The 16,514-nt window shown below is 40.1% G+C and overlaps 1 non-coding gene across 1 annotated transcript; it reads left to right on the forward strand.

Moving 5' to 3' along the window:
* The first annotated feature begins 9,209 nt into the window (after positions 1 to 9,209).
* Positions 9,210 to 9,317, forward strand: LOC149316958 (U6 spliceosomal RNA). Its single transcript, XR_016280801.1, has one exon. It is a non-coding gene; the product is annotated as a U6 spliceosomal RNA (small nuclear RNA).
* Positions 9,318 to 16,514: the final 7,197 nt, after the last annotated feature.

A 16,514-nucleotide genomic window follows, 5' to 3' on the forward strand; every position in this document is an offset into this window, starting at 1 on the left:
TTATCTTGACTCTCTACAAACAAATGATACAGAAGAGTGGGAATCATGCAGCTCTACAGATGTTGTTGAACTTCATGTCCAGCAGCAGATGTTCTCCTTTCTACACTGCACATTGGAGTGAGGCAATTCATCTCTCCTAGGAAACTGAATGTTGAAGTTCTTAACCATATTATTTTTGCTAGGATCTTCAGTAAGCTAAAAGGGGAGCAGGCTAAGGGAAATAGATTGTCAGGGAGGAGGGAGAGAAAGCAAGAGAAAGGATTTTAGAGGGCTGCATGAGAACTGTAACATTCAAAAATTCATGCAGCTATTTCATTTCCTCCCAGATATGGGAGATATAGACAAAGGAAATGGGGAATAAAATCATGGATGGTATTTTCCAGCTTTTGGCTTTTGGTTAAGGCTTTTCATTTAAACTAAAATGATGATTTAACATAAATATAATAGTTCTTTTTCCTCCTACTCTAAATGCAGAAGGAGTAGATTTCTATCTTAAACCCATTAACCCCTTTCTATTTACTTGCTGATCTATGTATGTTTTATTGTGTTTCTGTAATCAAAGAGGTGAGTGAATGATTGCTCCAATACTGAAGCTTTGTGAAAATAAATTTGCCACAACTTTTATATGGGGCTCAACTTTTAAGGGTGCATATAAACTGTAATAATAATGTATTTTGAAACCACTTTAGCTGCCACAGCTCCATCCTACAGAATCTGGAGATGTATAGTTTGGTTAAGCACCATCATTCTTTGGCAGAAAAAGATAAGGACTTTGTAAAGACAATTCACCAAGGTTGGGCGTTCTCATCTGGGTTTCCTGGTCTGTCATGAAGACAGGTCCCCCTTTACCAAATTCAGTTTTGGGCCATGACTTCCAAAGCCCACTCTGGCATTGGCCTGCCTGGTGTTAAATTTGGTACCCACTCCTTTAGCATTGGGGCAGCGTCTATGGCTGCAGCACTCGGCTATAAGCCCCAGGCCATAAAATGGCTCGGTCACTGGAGATCTAATGCCTATCATAGGTATGTTCTGCCTATACGGTTCTAATTATTGTTCTTTGTTTCATTTCAGAATTTAGCTTATGGCTGAGCCGACACTGGGTGTTAATCTGCAGCCATAGTTTCATTTATTGAGCAGCTCACCACACCAGACAAGGACATTTAGGGGATGCTTTGATTGAGCGTTCTTGCATGGCAGGGGGTTGGACTGGATTGTTGAATTGATGGGCAAGCATGGTCTACATTGGCACGGTTTGATGCCCATTCTGTTTGGGAAGCTCTGTGGGCCTCCACCACACATCCTGGTCATTCACCTAGGTGGCAGTGATTTGGGACTATTGAAGGTCGAGGCCCTGATTTTATTGACCTCTGATCCATTATGGATCATTGGCCTTCTGTTCAAATAATATGGTCAGCAATGTTGCCCCGTAAAGTTTGGAATTGTGGGTTGATGCTCCTTTGCTTAACAGGACTCATCGTAGAGCCAATAATGAGATTCACAGCACCTTAGATCATGGATTGGGTCATTATATATCTCATGTAGCCATTGTTTTGTGGCGACCTGAATTATACAGGTCAGACGGCATTCATTTAAGTGAAGCAGGTAACAAACTATTTCTTGGGGATCTGCAAAAGGGATTACAGGCTTGCTTAGCCAGCCTGGTGGGGGATAGGGACTAATCAGATGCTTGCCCCATATCTGTGGCTGTTGATGGGGGGGGGGAGATTAGGGGCCAGGTGAAGACCTATGACACCCATTTGGGGTGAAGGTTAGGCCTCTTAAACTTTCTCCTTAGGTCTTGTGACTTAGTTGAGAAGGAAAGAGACCTTCCTTAGGGCTGATCTGGGATATAACCCTCAATCCAGTCCTGTGAGTTGAGTGAGGAAATCAACCTGTGAGTTGAGTGAGATGCAAGCTGGCCGGGGAGCAACCCAGTCATGGGTTCTCCAAGGAACTCAGGTGTTTCACCCAGGTGAAGCTGAAGAAGCAGTCTGAAGAATAGACCACCTGCCACAGCTGCTCCCACACCAGGTTGCTCCCTTTGATGTTGCAGGTTTTCAAGAGGACAGTTAAATAGGATAATTAAATAAAGTGGCCCAATTTTTCAGCCCATGTATGTGTCTGGTCTCTTTACTTCAAGCTGGACTTCAAAAGACCAAAGTAATTTCTTGAAAATTATTATTAACGCTTACAACTTCATCTTCTGCTAATATATACCAAACAAAATAATATATTGTTCTCCTTCAGTTTGTCCCATATTATTTTTTCTTATTCTTAATTGTTGGAAGAAGTTTCTTTTTAACAAATTGGATTATTATTTTTATACCTGCTTATCCTGAAATGAAACAATCCTGAAATGAACAAACTCTTCATGGAAAGGATTTGTTCTGTTATACCAAGTTAGGTTGGGGTGTGTGTGCGTGTGTGTGATATCCATCTAAGGGCTTTAGGGTGGAAATCTGGTAAAAGTCAGATAAAAGAGAAGCTGCTGGATATAGCTTAGCAGATTGATAATACCACTATCTCTGCTTCAAAAATAGCCCCACTAGAAAAGTTTTCTTGGTTTGCCTTATTATTTACTCATGTACTTCAAAAGATATTTCTAACTTTAATGATAGGTATGAATTCACAAGAGCTCCATTTAATCTATTGTTGTCAACAATCCTGGATATAAGAAAATTCTTTATCTGAGAGTTTGAAATTCATTTTATCTGAGAGTTTTGCTGGTTGTAACAAATCGTTCAACCCTTTACTTGTGTAACAAGAAACAGAACTAATGGGTGCATGGTATTGTGGTTTGAATGTTGGACTATGGCTTTGGAGATCACATTTTAATTCCCTGCTCAGTCATGAAAGCCCACTTGATGACTTGGAGCAAGTAAGTCATTCCTAGCCCTTAGAATACCCCTCTAGGTTCCCCTTAGGGTCATTATAAGCCAGAAATGACTTTAAGGCATACAAAAACTACAACAGCGGGACACACATGTGAATGCACACATTGTCATTGGCTTATAGCTGTACATATATAAGAAAGAGCATAATTGATGATGATGATGATGATGATGATGATGACAATGTCAAATCAACTTCATCCTGATATTGTGAATGTGTCCATGATTCCAATGATTCTCCTCTGGTTTTGTTTCATACAGCTTTTCCTTTTTCACTTTCTTGCCCAAATCTCGCAAGTCTTCCATTTTAAGTTCCCTTTATATCATGGCATCTCACCTAGCATCTAATATCCCCCGAACTTTGAAGTAGTTAGTTACAATAAGTTTTCTTGGAATTAATTATTTAAGATTCCAAGCTATAATGTAATATAAATACAATACTTTACATTACAACTTGAAAGTAACTGCTTTGTTAAATTTCAATAATGAAGAAGGAAATACTTGCTGTAATGATAACGGTTAAAAATGGGAGTTAAAACTGCTTCTGGAATTAAAGTAACTTTTCAGACTTTGAATATGTGGAGAGCTGTACAAAAAGTGCAAATGAAAAATATTTTAAATGATAATTTTGTGCTATTGCCAAATGCCATGTTTCTTTTATTTTCTAGTTGTTTGGCAAATTTTATGTGTGAGAGCATATGTATGTGTGTTAACGAGAGAAGAGTATTTAAAAATGATGGACTGCCTTTTAGTATTTCTTTCTGAACCATTGATTGCTTCATTACCTAAAAATAGAGGCACAATGATTGTGCATAGTAAATGTAGCAGCTAGCTATGCACAGGTAGGGTAACTCTACACTGACAAGAAAAAAATAAAATAATTTAGAGTATTTACATGTTCCCTTGCTTTCATAAATACTTTTTAAGCATTATCAAAGGCTACAGAGGGATTATTAATCACTTAGGAGAATCAGAAGAATATCCAAGAGAATGTTCTGAGTGTTAAATTATGCATAGTTTCCGAAAGACAACAAATTGTGAAACAGACAGTGTGTCTTACACAAGCAGAATGAACTTGGGAAAGTCTGGGAACTTGAATAGCATTATGGGATTCGTCCCAGTTTGCAATAGTTTATATGTGTAGCTTATCTAAAGTTGGGGTTGCAATGACAGCAGTACTCTTGGATTTTAAAACCCCTGAACAATTACGGATACTACCGAATAACCTATTTCTTTCCCTCTATACACAGACGTATACTGGATCTTTTAAAAAAAAAAAAAACTAATGTTACAAAGGAGGAGAGAAAAGAGTAAAGGGAAATGGGGGGAATACGTATTATATGAGTGTGGGATATACATTTTTATAAATTGGTCTTATTTCAAAAAATAAATTTTCATGATGTTGATTCTATCAAATATGCATTCATGAGTAAAGCCGTGAGACCTTCTGACCATTGAACCATATAAAGTGTCTGTTTAACTTATATTCTGTATACTTCAGTCTTGAAGTATCAATATTTTATCAACAGTAAAAACACACAAGATTCAGCCATGCTGTTCTTTTGTTCCTTCAAGTAGTTTCTGATTTATAGCAACCCAAAGGTGAACCTATCAGAGTTTCCTTGGCAGAATTGGGTCAGAGGGGGTATGACATTGCCTGTCTGTGAGATTGTGAGAATGCGATTTACCCAAGGACACCAAGGGGGTTTCCATGACTAAGGGGTGAAAAAGACCGCCCCTTGGTGGTGGCTTCCCGGCAGCTTGGGGGCATGTCTAATACATGACGCATGCTCTCAAGCCAGCAGAAAGCCATCATTAAGCCATCCATCTGACAATATGAGGGGCAGCTTTGTGACACTCTGGTGGCATGCCATTTCGATGCAGTATGCTGCAGGAATGCTGCAAAGCTATTGTAGTGGCAGAAAAGCTGGCATTTTGCCAACTCAGAAAGGAGTGGTTTTTTGCCTCTTCTTTTTGCGCCAGGGTTGGGGGCATGGCTTGCGGTTGCTGTGGCCCCAACCCAGTGTTCAAAGGGGTAACATTAAGTTGCCCCTTTAGGCCTGTCTGTTTCGGCCCTAAGTAGGTCTCTTAGAGTCCTCCCAAAGTCCAAGTCCAACACTCAGGCCACTACACCACACTGGCTCTCTCATAATCTTGACCATTAGTTAAATTCCATGTATCAGGGATATAATTTAAAAGAACACATGTGTGTACAAATGCCAAACACTTTCCCACTGCAACACTGATACATTCTAATACATCCAACCAAAAAGGGATAAGCACTGAACATACTCAAATCATCTAACACAGGGAAGTGTTAGATGCATTACACTGATGACATTCAGTTGAAGCAGACAATTTCTTTCTAAAGAGGTGTAATGCTATCCAGTATACTCAGCACTTAGTTTGTTTTACTAAACTAACAATAATTTTAAATCTAAAGAAATTTTAGATATTGAAGCCAGGGTAGTTTCCTACAATTTAACTCTACATTCCTCTCAATCCTTAACTTAAAATGTAGTACTTTCCAAAAAAATATTTGTACACTAGACTTGTTAGTTTCAGTTTCTCTGAAGATATAGCAGAGGTGGGTGAAATACTTAGACGTCACGGGGCATACTTAGAAATCAAAAGGTGTTGCAAGTATAAATATTGCCATATGGAGCTGGCAATATTGACTGCAGTATTGCAATCGAATTCTACATCTGGACCAATAAATTAATCCAAAGTATAAATCCCGCTATCAATTGTTTTCTTCTGTACAAAGGATTGTTTCACAAACTTCAGTTTAGGATTGTCTTATAGAATTAGTTTAGTCTGACCATACAGACAAGAAATTGTACACCAGCCTATCCTAGCAACAGAAATCACAGATGTTAGCCCTTTCTTTTTTACATGAACAGAACCAAAGGCAAACCATTCAAAAAGAGATTTCAAGTAAATTGGTTCCAAGATTGCTGAAAGAAGAATATCTGAATTGGGCTATAGTTTCCAAATGTTTGTATCTGTCATGAGTTTCCAAGCTGGCAAACAGATCAGTTGAAGTATTAGTCCCAATAGGCACACTCTCAATTTTAGACAAGTTCAGTATAACCAAAAAGGGTGTGGCAGTACTGATTTATTTTATCAGCTGTGATAAAGAAAGTTCCAGTTTAGGGGGGAAATAGTAAAAAAAACACATGGATTCCATAAAGTCAGAGGCTTCATAATTTTTGCCTAACTGCACCTGTTGAAGGTTTCGAATATAAGTACAATGTTATGGGAGAGAGGTGATATCCCTCTTGTGTATTCCTCATCAGACCAAAAAAATAAAATAAAATAAGTTGGAAAGTATCCCATTTGCAAAGTGACCCATTTTTCTAGTTTTACACTAACATACACAACAGAGTTAGGGCTATTTTAGTTCTGAGTCTGATTTAAAGTTTTAAAACATTCCTCCCATCCCTTGTGTATAATCTAGACAACATAAAAGGGAGAGGGAATAAAAGGAGGGATCAGGAAAAATAAAACAAAAAAAAGGTCAGAAATCCCCAAAATTACAGTTCCAACATGAAAAGATAGACTGCCTTCAGAGATGACAGTTATGTGACAGGCGAAATGAAATAGTAATTGGTACTAGCAGAGCCAATGGAGTGCTTTTCTCTGTCCAGTTCTCCTCTCACTACCAACAAGATACAATCATCGGAAGGAATACATATCTAAAAGTTACTTCATATACATGCAAATTATTTCAATGAGTGGTCTACAGCTCAAGCAGTGGTCACAATTATTATTATTATTATTATTATTATTATTATTATTATTATTATTTTCTTATATCCCACCTTTCTCCCAATATAGAGACTCAAGGCAGCAAGCAACTACTTAGCTTCTGCAAGATTGCAACATTTATTATTCATTTACTTAAAAATATTTTTAGAGTACTGACATCTAAACATGTAAAAGCACAGCTGTCATGAAGCACACAATGGCTACAGTCCAACATCTCAGTGTAGCATAATTATGGGGATGCAGAGATAGACTACTCCAGCACTACACGACTCACATACAGAATAGCAACATTTCGCAACAGATGCCAATTACAGGGTACCAATGTGCAATGTGCAATGTGAAATTACAGTACACCACACTGCTATATATGCAATTCATGACCAATCACAAAATAATGAGACAGATACAAGGCATTGGATTAAAGAAAAGCCACTTTATCTGACTTAAAACATATTTAAACTGGCCTGGAAATAAGAACAAGGGGAGGGGGGAGCAACCTAATGTGGGTCCAGCTGAGGCCTGGTTTCAACCTGTGACCATTGCCTCACTTCCCTTCAGCGTAACATCTGACACTGAGGGCAATCAAATATCATAGCTTTTCTGTGGCCAGGCTCCTTTACTGGAAGGCAAAAAGAGGACACTCTCCACCCCAAAATTCATAGACTCTACAGTGGATAGCAACATGCCCCCAGTCAGCCCCAAAGGGAGTCTCTTTCCCCACTCTCAAGACACCCCCCCCCCCACAAGCCTGCAGAGGCATTTCCAGACCTCAGCCCTTCATCAAAGGGTACCAAGGTATACACTGAACTCTGATACCCTCTTGGCTCCATAACCTGCCGATGACAACCTATTTGTAGACACCACCCAACGTCCCTCCCATACATTGTAGGATGGATAGATAGATAGATAGATAGATAGATAGATAGATGCTTTATTTTTACTCCACTTCTCTGGGTAGGCCAAAAAACAACAATACATTATGTAAAAGGGAGAAAATTCCTACCCAACCCTGAAGCCACCAGCACAGAGAGTGAGTCTGAGCAAAAGATCAAACGGGGCTCATGACGGGGTGACAAAACGATTTTAAAAATCCTATGGTTCTACCATTTCATGAGCCAAACATCAGGCCATTCAAATCTGGCTTTTGGTTGTGGAGGCCATCAAACTGTACCTCTCTTGCAGTGTCTGTCAGACACCCAGGCTCAGGCACATACTCTGTTTATACCACTACCAACAGAAAAGTCCTCTCAATATTCTAATCTCTTCTTTCTATCTTAAATCCAAAAGAGTGAGCAAGACAGGAAGAAGTATAAGCAGCTCCTGTTCTGAAAGCCGTAAGCCATCTGGTTGTTAAAACAGAAGGGGAAAATTGTAAGATGATATATATTTGAAAATGAATTACTGGCACTTATTTTTTTAAAAAAATCTGCCAACTATCCCACATGAAAACATCTGGATTTTGGAGCTCTTTCTTTAGCTACTGTCTGCGGTTTGTGGTAAATAGCATCCAACTGCATGGGAAAGAGTAAACTAAATGACACAGTGCTAGAAGAATTCACTGCAATGGCTTCATTCTCCCTGTGGACTTGGCAGGTTTTGCTCATTTCCTGTCTTTTTCACCACTTGCTGCAGTGATTATACAAAGTTATTATGTGGTTGTAATGGAAACAAGGGAAAGCATCATTTTCTTTATTTTTTTAAATAAAAGTACTCTCTATACATTGAGTAGCAATTTCATTTCCCTGCAACATTAAAATCTCTGCTGACAACAAAAGAACACTTTTTAACTGAAGTTTTTTTTAATAAGCTAATTAAAATGGGTTGAGGGAAGATCAGCACATAATTTTCTTACTCTTTTATGTGTTTCTTAATAGAAGCACACCATAGGCTTTCTACAGCTTCAGTAGAAGTTCGGGCAACTGCTCCAAAGCTTGTTCAAGGCACAGTTTTGGGATATAAATTAGAACAGTAGCTTGTGCTTTACATTTGTTTTCAGAGGAAGGAGAATAGGGGAAAAGATGATGATGATGATGATGATGATGATGATGATGATGATGATGATGATGCTTCATTTATAAAGTGCTTAAATTTTACTAAGTACCATATACACATTGGGGGAGAAAGAATTGCCACTGCCTTGCTGGTTTATTACTGAAATTACAAACCAAAGGAACAGGTTAACAAGTTTTCTCATTGAACAATTCTTTATTACACAATTGATCAGTTGGAATAGAAACAAGGCAGAAGAAGGGATGAAACAATACATGGATCCTTGTTGTGCCATCTCTTTATTGCAGTCAGGCTAAAAGACAGTTGAAGGATGCAAACTGAGTGACTGAGACGATCCAGAAGGTATTGAAGTTGGTCTCTCATTTCAGGAGCTGGAGAGGGTCATCCCAATTCAATGCAATATCTTCTGTTCCTTGATGACTAGAGCTTCAGAAGCATATCAGGACAACATTCTGCCGCAGGGATAAACTGCAAGTCGCTCTTTACACTCAATTTTAAGGGCAGCAACAAGTACACAACACATAACACACAGTATATGTGCTCACTTTTGCAGCACATATATTAAAATTGGAACAATACAGAGAAGATTAGCATGAACCCTGCACTAGCATGGCACATAATACAAGACAATGGAACAATTTATTTAAATATTGGATATATTGGACTATACAGTGCTGTAAAATTCAGAAACAGATTCAACGTGTTGGCCCCAAACAGACAGGCCAAAATAAAGCTGCTTCGAGTCACTTTGGAGGTATGCTGTTTCAATAATACACACATCTTAAGAGGCCAGAAGTCATGCCAAAGCTGTGCTCCAGTCCTTAGGACTGGAGCATGGCTTTGGCGCAGCTTCCAACCTCTTAGGATGAATGCAGCATTTAAACAGCATACCTTCAAAGTGACCTGAAGCAACTTTATTTTGGCCTGTCTGTTTGACCCAAAGTTTACATATTTATTTAGGGTATTTAATAATAATAATAATAATAATAATAATAATAATAATAATAATAATTTGTTTTATTTATATATCGCTATTCCAAAGATCATAGCGGTGAACAGCAAGTAAGCTAATTAGCAAGTAAGCTAATTTATGTCCTGGCCTTCAAGGAGAAGAGTTCCCACAGTGGTTTGTTCTTGTTCTTGTGTGCCTTCAAGTCATATCTGATTTATGGCAACCCTAAGTCAAACTTACCATGATGTTTTCTCAGCAAGATGTGTTCAAAAGAGGTTTGCCATTGTATTCCTCTGAGGCTGAGAGCAAGTGACTTGCTCAAGGTCACCCAGTGGATTTCATGGCCAAGCTGGAAACTGAATTCTGGTCTCCAGAGCTGTAGTCCAACACTAAAACCACTATGCCACACTGAATCATTTGTTTGTTTATTTATTTATTTTTATCCCACCATTTCCCAATTTGGGACTCAAGGTGCCTTGCAACAATATATGTTTAAAATACTCACATGATATGAAAGTTAAAATGAGATTTAAACAACTGAAAAATTGGTTAATTTGACCATTTCCTGCATTCAGGCTTGCAATTTTTAAAAGACAAAGCAGACAACGGAAGAGGGAACAATGCACTCAGGATTAAGTCCAGCAGTTCCTAGCTCCTCTCCTCCCCCCTAAGAGCCCATAGTAATGGTAGTTGTCATATTAAGGGAGATGCTCTTACCAGCTGTTTTCATTCAGGCATAATGGATCTGTGCCAGACTGTTCTCCTCCCATATGGATCACAACAGTGGAAGCTGGAACATGGATGGAGGAGAGCTTATCAGCTGCTGAGATCCAGACATGCTGGAGCTTTCCACAGCTGATCTTTTCTCCCTCAGAGGCCATAGCAATGACCATTGGAATGGAAGGAATGTATCCCATCAGCCAAAACATTGCATATGAAAATGTTCCACCTCAGACTACATTTGGACAGTAAGCATTTTCAAACATTGTGTGGTACTACTTTGGATACCAAGGTAGTATCCGTAGATACACAGATACCAAAATCTGTGGATGTCCAAGCCCCATTATGTACAATGAGGTAGTAAAATGTTGTTCCTTATAAAATGGCAAAATCGAGGTTTGCTGTTTAAATTTTTTTTTTTTTAAAAAAAATCAAGCTGTGAGTGGCTGAATCCATGGATGCAGAATCCATAAATTTGGAGGACTGGTTGTACTGAGGGTAATAAAATCTTCCCTGGTGTCCGCACCAGCTGCCTCTCAAAACAACCTAAGGATAGCCAGCAGGTCTTAACATTCATAATATTTCCTGGCAGAGGTTCTTTACAGCTTGATAGAATCTTAACAGGTGCAGCATTTTCTGAAAATGGTGAAGGGGAAAATGTTCTCTGTTGAATTTCTACACAATTTCTCCATAGTATTTAATAATATTAGCTACGGCATGACAACATATTATTCTGATTCTGAATCATCTTTGTTGGTTGCTTCTCACATGTTATAATAATTCCTAGAGGGTCAGCCCTGAGGTTGGTGATGGAAGAATACTTTGCCATGGCATGACTTTTGGTTTCTGTATTGCCACAAAGTTTAATCTTGTATTACATTTGTTCAACATTTCCTTTATGACTTCCAGTGGCGATCATAAACCAATGTTTGGTGCCAGTTTAGAAAATGAGGGCATGAACAAGCTACAAATTAATTCAGCTACATCATGGAGAAGACACAGAATAAATCATTCATGCTGCTCTTGGCTCCAGACTGGATTATTGCAACGCTGAGTGTGTTGTCTATCTTTTTTAATAATAATAATAATAATAATAATAATAATAATAATAATAATAATAATAATCTACAATTTATCTAAAATGCATACTGGGACCCATTGATCAGAAAATGTAAGTCTGATCTTCATCTGTATTTAAAACAAAGGTCTTTAAAGCCCTAACACCTGACGAGCAGGTTACCATATGCCTGCTCCCATATGATCCCACTCGAGCATCAATATCCATGTCAGAGATCTCATACTTTCCATCTCATTGATAAATCAGATATTCAGGCACAAGAGGCAAGGACTTTTAGGCAGTGGCACCAAAACTAGCTCTTACTGAGAAAAATTACCTAGTTCTCCTCATTTTAGGTTTTCTGGTTATTTCACAATACTTTTAATGTTTACACATTTATTACTTTTAGCAGCGTCACAGTTCATTTCTTGTAACTCATTGCATTTCAGTACTATTGTTTTAACATTAACTATTTAGTTGTATTTTTTATTATATTTTATTTTTCTAAGATATTTGATTGCTTTACCAGAAATTTGGGATACTTAACAACCATCTTAGATAGCATAGGGAAAGTTTGTGGAAGTGCTTAGTGTCTTTACATTCTAGCAACATCTTTCAGCAACCTTAAGTGGCTTCATTTTAGGATTCCTCATCCAGTATATAAAATGGTTTCTTTAAACTGCTATGCATGTTATGTATGTAACTGAGAGTACTTGCATTAATTGCCATTCTAGTTTATATTATTTAATCAGATACAATGAAGATGTTGAAATCAGGATCCTATTTATACCTTTTTTCCTACAATGGGGCTGGTGAATGAAATAGAATTTGCTTTGATAATATGTGCTATATGCATAACCATTTTTGATCACACCCACATATAATTGCCAATAAGAATTACTTTCAATAACAGATAAAGCACCACCGTTATTCCCTTGGTGTGCATTTTTGTTCCATCTGGTGCATTATTTTCCAAGGTTGCTTCATTTGGTTTTCAAATGTTAGCTAACAGCTGGTATAAAGGTTTTCCTATTTGTTATTGTGCATGCCCATAGCATATCATTCTCAATATGCCGTATAACATTTAGCTTCATGTGGGCATATCCTTTCCACTAAGCTTATTATGCTTTCTGAACAACATAAGATTATTTTTTTAAAAAAGAAGAAGACAAAAATCTATTTGCATCCATTAATCCTGTTTCTCTCTCCACTACATTTAGGAGTACACTCCACTAAATAATGAGTGCACCAAATTATTTAGGGACTGTGAAGAGCTCACAAAGGATTTCACTAAACTGGTAAAGGCGGAGCGCATTAAACTTGCAATATTGACTCACTAGAAGCAAGCGTAAGAGTGCAGCCAATTTCACATATACATTCATGAGTTGTATGTTTTGGTGACTTGGCTGTGCAGAAGACAAGACATCTTGGAGTCAAAAGATCAGAAAGTTTCTTTTAAGACCAAAACAAGTGAAAAACTGTGACATGCTGAAGCCAACCATTACTAAGCACTGGTACAATGATATCCTGGGGCCCCACAGCATCATGCTGTTGCTACTCAGTGGAAGGATTCTTCTACATGTTATTATTGTGGCAATGCTGAATAGGTAGATAAAAATATTGATTTAAGGTGAGATTCTGTTGTGAGTCACCATTTCAAAATACTGCACCACTATAAATTTGTAGGTCAGAAGAAGGAACCAAAGTGTAGGGCAGAGCTGCACCACTGTATTTCTCCTCCACAAAAATAACCCACACAAAAACAGTGGTGTAGACTATTGCACTACTCAGATGAATGTGTGAGCAGAGACTTCTCAGAGACCTCATTATGCAAGCCAGTGAATAGTTTAATTGTGTAAAATTGGCAAGGCATAGTACTCCAATATGATTCGGGCCTCAGGGTACAGTCGATGAAAAAGAAAAGAAAATCCCATGCTTTGGATCACTGGGAAGAAAACTGGCAACATCACAATGCCTTTATACAAATCTGTGGTATAACCATACATGGGATACTATGTTTGATTCTGGTTATCACAGCTCAGAAAGCATAACTTTGGAGTTGAACAAAAATGCAGAAAGTATGATCAAAATAACAAAGTGTCTGAAGCAAATCCCACATGAGAAACATTCTATATTTAGAACTCTTAGCTTAGAAAAAACTAAGTAAAGGTTAACACGACAGTGGTACTGTATATAAAATTATGCAAGGTATGAGAAAAGTGCATAGTGGAAAACTTTCTTTCCATCTCCTTTCAGGCATCATTCGATTTTATTGGTTGACCCTGCTTTCCTGTATTATAAGAGAAGAAGAAATACTTCCTTTTCTCATAAAAGCAATATGTGGTATGAAAGAGCAGCTATTCTTATTTGTTACACTACATCCAAATCTTACAATGTACCTAGGTCAGTGATGGCGAACCTTTCTTGGTTTGCGTGCCGGGGCGGGGCTTCTTCCCCTGGGGGCAGGGACCGTGTGCCGGGCTTACACACTGGGGGCGGGGACAGTGTGTCAGGGGGCAGGGCTTTCCGCTCTCCAGGGCCAGGGCTTCTCCACACACCCTTTCCCTGGCCTCCAGCTGGGGCCCCTTCTCCTTTCCTCCTCACCTTCCCAAACCCACGGCAGCGCAGCCGTGGGTCTGGGAGGGCGAGTGGGGGAATGAGAAGCCGGCATGGGGCCCCTTCTCCTGCCCTCCTCGCCTCCCCAAACCCACAGCAGCGCAGCCATGGGTCTGGGAGGGCGAGCGGGGAAAGGAGAAGCCGGCATGGGGCCCCTTCTCTTGCCCTCCTCGCCTCTCCAAGCCCACGGCAGCGCTGCCTTGGGCCTAGGAAGGGGAGGAAGGAAGGAGAAGCGGGCATGGGCCATTTCTCCTGCCCTCCTCCCTTTCCCAAACCGAAGGCAGCGCTGCCTTGGGCCTGGGAAGGGGAGGGAGGAAGGAGAAGCGGACACGGGCCGTTTCTCCTGCCCTCCTCCCTTTCCCAAACCGAAGGCAGCGCTGCCTTGGGCCTGGGAAGGGGAGGAAGGGAGGAGAAGCGGGCTAGAGCCGTTTCTCCCTCCTTCCTCCCCTTCCCAAAACGAAGGCAGCGCTGCCTTGGGCCTGGGAAGGGGAGGAAAGAAGGAGAAGCGGGCACGGGCCGTTTTTCCTGCCCTCCTCCCTTTCCCAAACCGAAGGCAGTGCTGCCTTGGACCTGGGAAGGGGAGGAAGGAAGGAGAAGCAGGCAAGGGCCGTTTCTCCTTCCTCCTCTTCCCAAACCGAAGGCAGCACTGCCTTGGCCCTGGGAGGGCAAACGGGGGAAGGAGAAGCCAAGGAGGAGGAGGCTGGGCACACGTCCCAGCCTCCTCCTCCTCAGCTTCCCTTTCCTCCGTGTGAAAGGGCTCATGGAGCCCTTTCGCACGGAGGAACAGGAAGACGGCTGGGAGGAGGAGACAGACGCGCGCGGGGGCCTCTTTCTCTTCCTCCCAGGCGCCATTTTCTGGCTTCCCGCTCTCTGAGAGAGTGCCACGGGTTCTCCATCACGGACCTAGGTCATTGCATTGCCTGCCAAGAAGAATAGAAATCATTTAAGGGCAATCCTACAAAGTGTGGCCTAATCATAGACATCTCATGAACTTGTCCTGAGGTATACTATGCCATAGAATGATGCGGTTTTACTGTAAAAATGGGAGCCCTGTTCCCACTGTAAATCAGGTCTTAGTTGGATAACTAAGGGCCTGAACAGACAGGCCAGAACAAAGCTGCTTCGGGTCACTTTAGAGGTATGCTGTTTAAATGACACGTGCAGCTTTAGAGGCCAGAAGCTGCACCAAAGCTGTGTTCCAGTCCTTAGGACTGGAGGGTGGCTTTGGTGTGACTTCTGGTCTCTTAGGAGGCATGCAGCATTTAAACAGCATACCTCCAAATTGACCCGAAGCAGCTTTATTTTGGCCTGTCTGTTTGGGCCCAAACTGAGTGTAACCATATTGCTAGGACCTTTGATACAGATTGGGAATTCTGATAGGAAGCTATTGATGGCATGATCCGTAAGCACAGAAATATAGCAGCCTTGAGAAAGTTAAATCAGTCTGACTTTCATCAGTGTTTAGATGTAAAATGATTGAAAGTTAGAATGGAGGTCTTGGAGGATAGTCACTGTTCCTTTCTCCTGACTGCGCAATTGAAACTGGATGGTGCCCAGCCACTGATTGTTCATTCAGGTGCCCCCCTGGCAACTTCAAGCTGGGGTTGTACAATTTGTGGTATTAGAAGTTCAGCAGAAGCATGTTGGCATAGATGACCACTCTAATGGCACCTAAACATGATCCTGGTTGTTATTTTTATGATAACAAAAAATCTAAAGCACTAGTCAGTCATGAAGCAAGACATCAAAGGGGCTAATGTCAATAGTAAGACATCTTATTATGTTGGCTTTCTAGCAGTGCTGTGAACATTGACTGAAGCCCAGATTCTGGATCTCGGCCTGATTCAGTTCTATTGGGAATGGGTCTCACTTGGATCATGTCATGCTAAATGGTTTCAAGAGTAGCTTATGCTACCCTGAACCAGTCCAGTGCCTATTAGGACACCATGGAGTAATGAAAAGTCCAGTCTTCTGCCCCACTTTATGGTATTGTAGGATAGGAAAGGATTAGCGTAGTGCTAGAGTGATAATTCTGGTTTTAAATCTGATCCATTTTTTTAAAAAAAACTTTTCCAATGGCAACATTTCCAGCAGAGTTCTATATATGATACCATGGAAATTATATGGCCCTGTTGCCTATTATGTAGCTTAAGACTGAGAGGACTGCTGAGACTTCTGTATATGTGTGTGTGTGTGTGTGTGTGTGCATGTGCATGCTATTTCTTGTTAGCTGGGGAAGACAGGAACTTTTTTTCTCATCTCTTTCTTCTGAAATTGCACACAGTTGTGCATGTCTTTCTGAGATTTTTCTCATTTTCCTTTGGATTCGTTTAATGCAACCATTCTGGAGTTGTGTATGTGCACAAACATGCACCTGCAGATTAAAGGGAATCTCCACTATGTTCTTTGGTTTATCTTTTCAATTATTTTCTTAAAATCAAATATCCACCTTTTAAAAAACTGGGACTATCAGTTTTAGAAAACAGAATAATATGTG

This window comes from Sceloporus occidentalis, unplaced genomic scaffold, assembly GCF_023333645.1.
Source record: "Sceloporus occidentalis isolate IW3139 unplaced genomic scaffold, rSceOcc1.0.p SCAF_3, whole genome shotgun sequence".
Classification (NCBI taxonomy): domain Eukaryota; kingdom Metazoa; phylum Chordata; class Lepidosauria; order Squamata; family Phrynosomatidae; genus Sceloporus; species Sceloporus occidentalis.